Consider the following 10,027-nt stretch of genomic DNA (forward strand, 5'->3'; position numbering starts at 1 on the left):
CTCTTTGGGAAGAGGTCAGACTGTCTGAGCCCAGTGGTCGGCAAACTGCGGCTCTGTGGACTAATGAGTTTGCTAACCACTGACCTAGACTCTCGATTCCAATAATTACAGGCTGTTGTTGTTCCTTGTGACTAAGCCCCTGTCCCAGTGGTCGGCAAACTCTTTAGTCAACAGAGCGGCACACCGAGGCTCGCGAGCCGCAGTTTGCCGACCACCGTCTTAGCCCGTTAGAACGGTGGGCCTACCCACCTGCCCTTGCCTCTCGCTCTGGGTGCCCGGCCCAGGGCGGGAATATCAAGGCCGTGCCGCCTTCGCGAGGACCTCGAGGCATCACTGGCTCAGGGCGAGGCTCCACCCAGCGTCTGCTTCCTAAAGCAGGTGACAGTAACACCAGCCCTGCATGGGCAGCCTGTGTTCCTCCTTTTACAAAGTGCTGCCAGGACTAACGAGTACTTCAAGGGGCCCTGGTGACAGTGCTGTGACATCGGGGGTTGGGGGGAAAGGGGGCCTCTAGATGAAGAGCTGGGGCCCAGGCAGCTCACCTGGCAGACAGTCTTCCCCTCCCTCATGCTGCCTCAGTCCATCCCGCCGGCATGCTCTCCCAGGGGCAGGCTTGCTCGCCATCGGAGACCCAGTTCAGACAGAGGCACTTTCCTTGGGGCGAAGGGGAGAAGGCGGAAAGGCTGGGAGAACAGGACTGTGGGTTTGGGGAGAGGCTCGGGCCAAGTCTGCCTGGAGACGCTCTGGGGAGCAGAAGGGGTTGGGGAGGTCCTCAGAGCACTGGAGTTGCAGCCCCTGGGCCTCAGCCGCTCACTCAGACAGGCTCCCTGGTCACGCCAACCTTGGCTGGCACCAGGGGGCTGGGTGCTGCTTGGGGCCGAGCAGGGTTAGGACCAGGCCCCGGGTCTGGCCCAGGACCAATGGCAGTGCCATCGCCGGCCTCCCTGTTGGTACAGGCCTTCCCTGTCATCTCCCCGGCCCTCCCTTTCTCCTCAGCCGGGCCCGGCCCTCCTGGGTGGCCATGTGTCCATCCTCACGGCCCTCCCAGCCCTCCTCATTGCTGATGCAACTTCTGAGGCTGGTGAGCTCAGGCTGCCAGGCTGCCGGGCAGGTGAGCACACCGTGTCCTGTGCTGGGAAGGACAGCCCGTACCCACGGCACCCGCCCCTCCCAGACCCGCTGCCGGCCTGGCAGGAAAGCCACCGGTGGAGCCGGAGGCAAAAGGGAGGCAGGTGTGTCCTTCTCATTGGAAGGGCTCAGGGCTGGGACACGGGGCTCTGGGGACACGCAGGCCTGGCCTGCAGGGCACTCGGACCTGTTTGTTGACTCTCCTGTCTATCCTTTCGCCAACCCGCATGATCAGATAAGCGGGGTCTAAAGGGGAAAAGCCAGCTCCTGGCTCTGCCCGAGCCTTGAACCAAAGCCTAGAATCCCCGGGGTTGTTTCTAAGTTTGAAATTTATTTACTTCCTGTTAGATATGGCAGTCACCTGGTATTTAATTTACACAATAGAAGAGTATAAGACGGAGAAAAACAAGTGTCCCTCCCACCGGGCTCAGCTGCCCTTTCTCCTCCACAGAGAAAAGCAGCGTTCCCAGCTTCCTGTGTATCTTTCCAGACATAAGCTAGATTGATCATTGGATTTTTGATTATCAGAGCTCACACAGCCGGGGCACATCTTTTTCATTGTTGTTAAACCTCACCAAGGATATTTTCCCATTCATTTTTAGAGAGAGTGGAAGGGAGGGGGGAGAGACAGAAACATCAATGTGAGAGACACACGATTGGCTGCCTCCTGGGGATCAAGCCCGAAACCAAGATACGTGCCCTTGACTGGAATTGAACCCCTGACCCTGTAGTCCGCAGGAGGAAGGTCTATCCACTGAGCCAAACCGGCAGGGCTGCCAGGGCACGTCTTGCTTAACTTTTCGGCTTGGGGTGAGGAAGGAGAAAGTCCCCTGCTTTGAACACTCCTTGAGAATGGACAGGAGGTGACCTGAGGGAAAGGTCCCACTTGGTTCTCTCTCCCTCCCCCTGCCCTCCCCCTGCTATTTCTCTGGGTGCCTGAGGCAGAAGTGAAGAGGACAGATAACAAGGGCCTCTTTTCTTCTGGAAGCTGAGGAGCCTAGATGTTAAGGAGACTCAAGATCACACAAGCTGAGACACCCTCTCTTCCAATACCGTCACCCTACCTCCCTAACATCTTCCCTTCACCTTCGAAATGACCGTGCATTCTTTTTTAAAATTGATTTGAGCCGAGACCGGTTTGGCTCAATGGATAGAGCATCGGCCTGCAGACTGAAAGGTCCCGGGTTCGATTCTGGTCAAGGGCATGTACCTTGGTTGCGGGCACATCCCCAGTAGGGGGTGTGCAAGAGGCAGCTGGTCGATGACTCTCTCTCTCATCGATGTTTCTAGCTCTCTATCTCTCTCCCTTCCTCTCTGTACAAAATCAATAAAATATATTTTAAAAAATAAATAAATAAAATAAAATTGATTTGAGAGAGAGGGAGAGAGAGAGAAATGTCACTGATAAGAGATCTGCTGTTTCTTGCACAACCTCTCCTGGGGATCAAGCCTGCATCCTGGGCCTGTGCCCTGACTGGGAATTGAACCCAGTCCTCCTAGTTCATGGGTCAACACTCAACCACTGAGCCACACAAACTGAGCTGATCTTGAGTTCTTTTTTCTTTTCCCCCCAAAAATATATTTTATTGATTTTTCTACAGAGAGGAAAGGAGAGGGATAGAGTTAGAAACATCGATGAGAGAGAAACATCGATCAGCTGCCTCCTGCACCTGCCCCACTAGGGATGTGCCCACAACCAAGGCACATGCCCTTGACTGGAATCAAACCTGGGACCTTTCAGTCCGCAGGCCGACGCGCTATCCACTGAGCCACACCAGCCGAGCTGACCTTGAGTTCTTAAATGTCTCTTTGCCACAACGGAACTATGGGCATCTCAAGGGCAGGGTCAAGGATTCTTCTTCTGTCACCCCCCCTGAGCTGGACTCTGAGTGGGGCCCTGTGGAGCCCGTCGGCAGTGGTCAACACTGGCCTGAATCAAGTGACAGAAGCAGAGGGTGCACTGCTCCTCCAGGGGCACCCGAGGCCCTGAAGTTTGCTCCCTGGACACACACATCCCTGACCACCAAGCTCACTGGCCCGCAGGCCTGCGCCTCGTCCGTTCTCTTCTGGCACCGCGGGCTCAGTGATGCCCGTGCTCAGGAGGCCAAGGTTGTTGGTTGGCCCCCTTCGGGGCAAATCGTCCTGAGGCGAAACATTCTGTTCTTTGCTCATGGACTGTACAGAGTGTTGCAAATTACAACTAAATGACAAAAAGAGATTGTCCCTCCATACAATGCCAAGTGTACAGTTCTCTGGCTCCGGGGGGGTGATTCCTCTGTGATCCTCTCCTCCCTTTCCCCCCAGCCCCCACCTCTGTGAGCTTCTCTGGGGTGAGCCCAGGCCCAGCTCCCCCTCTGTCTTTTACGTAAACACTCCCTTCAGCAAAGCAGGTCTCGTTCTAAAGGTCACAGAGTGCCCGGGATGATTAGGTTATCAGAAAACAGGGTAATAAGAAGGGACAGTGGCTTCAGAAGGTATGAGCTGTGCCTATTTAGAGATTTATTTCAGAGAACAAAAGGTATCTGTCATGGCTGGCTTGTGAATTCAGGCTCAGTTCTAGGGTGGGGGTGAGAGCATTGGGGGGTGAGGGATCCTGAGAGGGAGGGGCTGGCCGGGCGGCCTGGGGACCAGCGGGGTTTCTGAAAGGAGAATGGGTACGCCGAAACCGGTTTGGCTCAGTGGATAGACCGTCGGCCTGCAGACTGAAGGGTCCCGGGTTCGATTCCGGTCAAGGGCATGTACCTTGGTTGCGGGCACATCCCCAGTAGGGGGGTGTGCAAGAGGCAACTGATTGATGATTCTCTCTCATCAATGTTTCTGACTCTCTATCCCTCTCTCTTCCTCTCTGTGAAAAATCAATAAAATATATATTAAATAAATAAATAAATAAATAAATAAATAAAAGGAGAATGGGTAGAAATGAGGGGACTGGAATCAGAGAGGGGACCCTGAATGTGGAGAAGCAGGAAGGAAGGGGGAGGGAGGGGCAAATCTGAGGTGTGTCAGGTCAGGGCTCGCAGAGAGCTCCCCCTGAAAATCAAGGTATTCATACTCCTTTGCTCCAAAAACTGGTTCCCCTTCTGCTTCCTCATTCTGCTCAAGGCGTCACCATCCGGTTGGGCCCCTGGATCTGGTCTGAGGTCAGAAGCTCCCCTGACTCTCAGCCAGCTCCCCTGGGACCAGAGCCCTTTTGTGGGATCTCAGACCCCACCTGCCTTCCTGGAATTCCAGCCACAACCTCCTATCAAGCCCTGCTCCCCAGCACACCCCATCCCGGTTCCTCTGAGTTCCCACCACAGCTGTCTGTGTGAGGCCTAGCTGAGCCTCGTTGTGAGTGGTTAGATGGCATTGTTTTTCAACCACTGACCATTGAAAATGGTACCCGTTCTTGGGTAGATTGCAATGATACCATGAATCCAGAGAAACTATTGATAAAGCAGTAATACCATCACCCATCCGTACCCTGGACTCAGTCGGTGGATAAGACTTGCAACAGCAGCACAAGGTCCCTGGGTCTCTACTCTTTCTTGGTTCCCCTTCTCTTTCACTAGCTCCTCCTTCTCAGCTTCCTGATGTCCAAACATTGGAGGGCCCCAGGGCTCCGCTCTTTTCTTCTCTGTCCTCGCTCACACCCAGATGGCCCATTCCAGGCTGATCGGTTTAAGGTCCATCGCTCTATGGGGACAGCTCCCAAGTTTATATCCTCATCTCTGCTCTGTTCCCAGAAATCCAGGCAAAGCAAGGCATGGGAATCAGGGCTCGGCCTGTCCATTTGGGTATAATCACTTGCACCAAAGCTTCTTTAGAAGGTCCGAGGCCCTTCGCCCACCAGCTAGTCTCTCGGGGAATACGTCATAGTCTAGGTCTTTAGTAGGAGAGGGCATTTCTCCAGGCGTCTGAGGAGAATGCTCAGAGTTCCTCTGGCCTAGAATGGCGCACCGTGGCAGTGAGGCTGTGGCGAGATAAGGCCTTTCTTTGCTGAAGTGTAGACGGGAACGTGTAACCCGCGAGGCCTTTCCGGAAAGCAACTTGGCAATTAATATAAAACAGCTGGGGAATATACATCCCCTTGATCCAGTGATGCTTCTACAATAGAAATCTCTGTCAAACAAATAATTAAGGATGTAAGCAAAATGTTTATATTAGCAAAAAAATTAGAAATGACCTATTGTCTAACAGTTAAGAATCTGTCAAGTAAATTCACGGAATGGAATTTCCTTCAGCCATTAACACCCACTGCAGTCGTTTTAGGGTACATTTTTAATAGCTATGTGAATAAGAGAATTTTCATCTTATTATCGAATAAGCAGTTTTGCTTAAGTTTTGAACGGTATTGACATTTAAGTTAAATGATTATGCATGCTGTGAAAGCTCTTGCTAATAAAAGAAAATTTCTACTTAAGTTATAGTTTTTCTAAATTTTGTATAAATATACCTCTTCAAAATAGAGGCTGTGCTATGCTGCATATGTACCTTCTGCAAGAAATTATTTCACTTTTCAAATCAACTCCACACAGGTAGTGCATCTACAGCAATATACTGAATTATAATCTGCATTGTACATTGCATTTTCAAGAATTGAATTAGTATATTTTTATTATAGCCAATTATATTTGAACCAGAGTATACTATTATAGTATATAGAGGGTTTAAATAATTATATCATTAAAGCAAAGATCAAATTAATGAAGTCATTACAAATATATTAGTGAAATTATACCTTGAAATACCTTGAAAGTCTAATAATCCAAAATATCTAATAATCTTACATGTTCCAAGTCTGATCTATATTATACAAATTTGAAGCATGCAAAAACTTGTCAAGAAGAAAAGTAAAAAACAAAAATAAATTTGATCCCAACTCTACCACTCAGAGATAATTCATTGTTGACCACTGAATATTCATTTCGGGACAATCATTCCAGATGTTTCTACATGCAAATATACAGATAAGAATGAGAATGAAAAAAAGTGTGTGTTTGTGTATGCAGATGAGAAAGAGGAATCATTTTACAGAGAATGGAAATACCTACAAATAGCATTACTCCCTTTCTCTCTGTAAAAAATCAATAAAATATATGTTTTTAAAAAAGAAAAACCTTAAGAACTTCTTGAATTTTGAAAATATTTCTTGATGCCAAGAAATACATCTTCCAAAAATAGCCCTTTAGAACTAAGAAAAAGGATATTATTAAAAGGTTTGAGTCATGTTCCAAAACAAAATGTTTTAACTTTATTTATTAATATGTATTTTTATTTCAGAGAAAAAGGGAAAGGAGAGAAAGAGATAGGAACATCAGTGAATGAGAGAGAATTATTTTATTGATTGGCTGCCTCCTGCATGCCCCCTTGCTGGGGATGTGCCCTTGACCAGAATCAAACTCAGGACCCTTCAGTCTGAAGGCCAATACTCTATCCACTGAGCCAAATCAGCTAGGGCTTGACAATGTCTATTAACTTCCAGCCAAGAAACATGAGGAAATTACATACATTTTCTTGAATTTCCTCTCCCTTTAGCTACCTTGTGTAGCTCCATGGTTGATCATCAAGCCATGAACCAAGGGGTCCCTGGTTGGATTCCTGGTCAGGCCACAAGCCCCTGTGGGGGCGTGCAGGAGGCAGCTAATGGATATTTCTATCTTATTTGTCTATCCCTTTCCCTTCTCTCTCTCTCTCTAAAAAATTTAATGAAAACACATTAAAAAATTCTTCTCCCCTTTCATCCTCCTTCTAATTTTGTTGGTTGTATTATTCTGACATAGGAAAGGTTAATAATATTTATATTTCATTATTTTACCACAACTTCCACAATTGTCTTGTTGTTTATTTTTTATTTTTTTTAATTATTTTTTTAAAATATATTTTATTGGTTTTGTACAGAGAGGAAGGGAGAGAGACAGAGAGTTAGAAACATCGATGAGAGAGAGTCATTGATCAGCTGCCTCTTGCACACCCCCTACTGGGGATATGCCCGCAACCAAGGAACATGCCCTTGACTGGAATCGAACCCGGGACCCTTCAGTCCCCAAGCCGACGCTCTATCCATTGAGCCAAACTGGTCTCAGCTTGTTTATTTTTTAAATGGATCTGGTGTTTTTACCATGACCTCATTCCCATTTTTGGAGCCATTCCTTTGTTGATGGAATGCTGTCATCAAGTAGTGTTTTGTGTTTTTTTAAAATCCTCACCCAATTATATGTCTATTGATGAGAGAGAGAGAGAGAGAGAGAGAGAGAGAGAGAGAGAGAGAGAGAGAGAGAGAGAGAGACATTGATGTGGGAGAGAGGAAGAGAAACCTGGACTGATTGCCTCCTTTACATATCCTGACTGAGGATCAAATCTGCAACCTGAATGTGTGCCCTGTCTGGGAAATCAAACTGGTGACTTTTTGGTGCATGGGACAACACTCAACCAACTGAGCCACACCATCCAGGGTTGTATCACACTTATTGATTTGTGGATATTTTACCAACCTTGCATCCCTGGGGGAAAATCCCATTTGATTAGCTTATGTAATAAAAGAGTAACATGCAAAATAACTGTCACTCCGCTACACTCACAAACCAATCAGGAGTGAATATGCAAATAAACCCAACCAAGATGGCTACGACCACAGGGAGCAGGAGGGAGGCTTGTGTTTCTCCAGCAATGGAGAAAGCCAAGCTTTCCGCCTGCCCTTGCTGGCCTAGGCCTCCACTCAAGGCTACAAGGTTTCAATGATAGAAGATACATAAATCCAAACAGAAATGGCGGCAGTCATGGAGCTGGAAAGAGCAGGAGGCTAGGGTTTCCCTTGGCGATGGAGGAAGCCAAGCTTTCCACACACCCTGGCTGGCCCAGGCCTCTGCTTAAGGCTACAAAGTTTCAATTATAGAAGATAAATAAACTCCAGATACCAGGACCTCCACTTGGGTCACCAAGGAGCGTGGCCAGCCTGCAAACCACCACAGGCTCCTCGCCCAGGCTGCCCCACGCCCCAAGGGAACCCCTACCCTGATCCAAGACACCCTTCAGGACAAACCAGCTGGCCCCCACCTGTGCACCAGACCTCTATCCTATCTAATAAAAGAGTAATATGCAGAATGACCATCACTCCAACACATAAGATGGCTGCCCCCATGTAGTCAAAGATCCTGCCCCCATGTGGACACAAAATGGCCACCACAAGATGGCTAGCAGGGGAGGGCAGTTGGGAGGGACCAGGCCTGCAGGGGAGGGCAGTTGGGAGGGACCCAGGCCTGCAGGGGAAGGCAGTTAGGGGCAAACAGGCTGGCAAGGGAGCAGTTAGGCATCAATCAGGCTGGAAGGGGAGTGGTTAGGGGTTGATTAGGCTGGCAGGCAGAAGCAGTTAGGAAAAATCAGGAAGGCAGGCAGGCAAGCAGTTGGGAGCCAGCAGTCCTTAATTGTGAGAGGGATGTCTGATTGCCCGATCCTACCTAGGCAGTCGGACATCCCTCAAGAGGCCCCAGATTGGAGAGGGTACAGGCTGGGCTGAGGGACAACCACCCCCACCCCCGTGCATGCATTTCATGCACCAGGCCTCTAGTGGTGTATGATATTTTTTAAAATATTATATATGTAATATATATATATTTCATTGTTGACAGTATTAAAGATGTCCCACAATTTTGCCCTCTTCTTCCTCCTCCCAGCCTGTGCCCCACTCCAGGCCTTCATCATACTGTTATCTCTGTTCATTGGCTATGCATACCTATATAAGAAAGGCTAATATACAAATTGTCCCCTCAACCAGGAGTTCAACCAGGGGGCAGGGCCACCCAGATAACTGCCCCTGGACCCTCCCCCGAGTTAGTCCAGCCTGATCAGCCCAATTGGGGTGGCCAGCCAGATCCCACATGTGCACTGGGCCTCTAGTATGTATATATTGTAAGTTCTTTGGCTAATCTCTTTCTGTCTCCCCATCCCCCTTAAAAAAAAAAAATATATATATATATATATATATATATATATATATATATATATATATTGTGTATATATATATTATATATACATATTTATATATATTTTTTAAATTAACCCCTTAACAGATGTATCATTGGCAAATATTCTCTCCCATACAGTAAAAAATCTTCTGCTCAGCAAAAGAAACCATCACCAAAATGAAAAGGGAACCCACTATTTGGGAAATATATTTGCCAGTGATACATCTGACAAAGTATATGACCTTTTTAATGTATTGCTGTACCTGGTTTGTAATATTTTGTTGAGGATTTTAGCATCTATGTTCATCAGGAATATTGGCCTATAGTTTTCTTTCTTTGTAGTATCTGTAATGCCTGGTTTTGGAATGAGGATAATGTTGACCTTGTAAAATGAGCTTGAAATTTTGGGAACAGTTTGAGGAGATGGTTGTTAGTTCTTCTTTGAATTTTTGGTCTAATTCAACTGTGAAGCCCTAGCCTCACCCCCATCGTGCACAGTGTCTGATGCTCTCAGGGTGTCTACTGACATTTTGAGTGATATCATCCTCCATTTTGCTAATTTAGTTGCCTCTTGCTACTCCATCCTCTTTCTTGTCTTCAAAAATTTTTTGAAATCTCTCATCGATGAATGTCTCCTGACTCTTGTGGGGGTTAATCCCTTTTATATCCCTTCTCTGTCATTGCAGACGGGTTTGTGGGAGGAGAGACTGTAAATACCAGCTTGTTTAACAGAAAGTTTCACTAATTAGTTGTGTCTTCCTGAGCATTGCTCATCTTTGAAAGAGATGAGCTACTTATTAAAAATTAATTTAGAGAAAGATGAGGAACTAATGTGAGCAGACTGTAGTTTTACATTGACTTTTTTTCTTCAAACACTTTCACCAAATCTATTTTCTTTTCTGGGGCCATATTCCTTCAGTTTTCAGGATATAGGAAGTCAGTGTGGCAGCACTCCC

This window comes from Pipistrellus hanaki, assembly GCF_964339955.1.
Source record: "Pipistrellus hanaki genome assembly, chromosome: 12".
In the NCBI taxonomy this organism is placed as follows: Eukaryota; Metazoa; Chordata; class Mammalia; order Chiroptera; family Vespertilionidae; genus Pipistrellus; species Pipistrellus hanaki.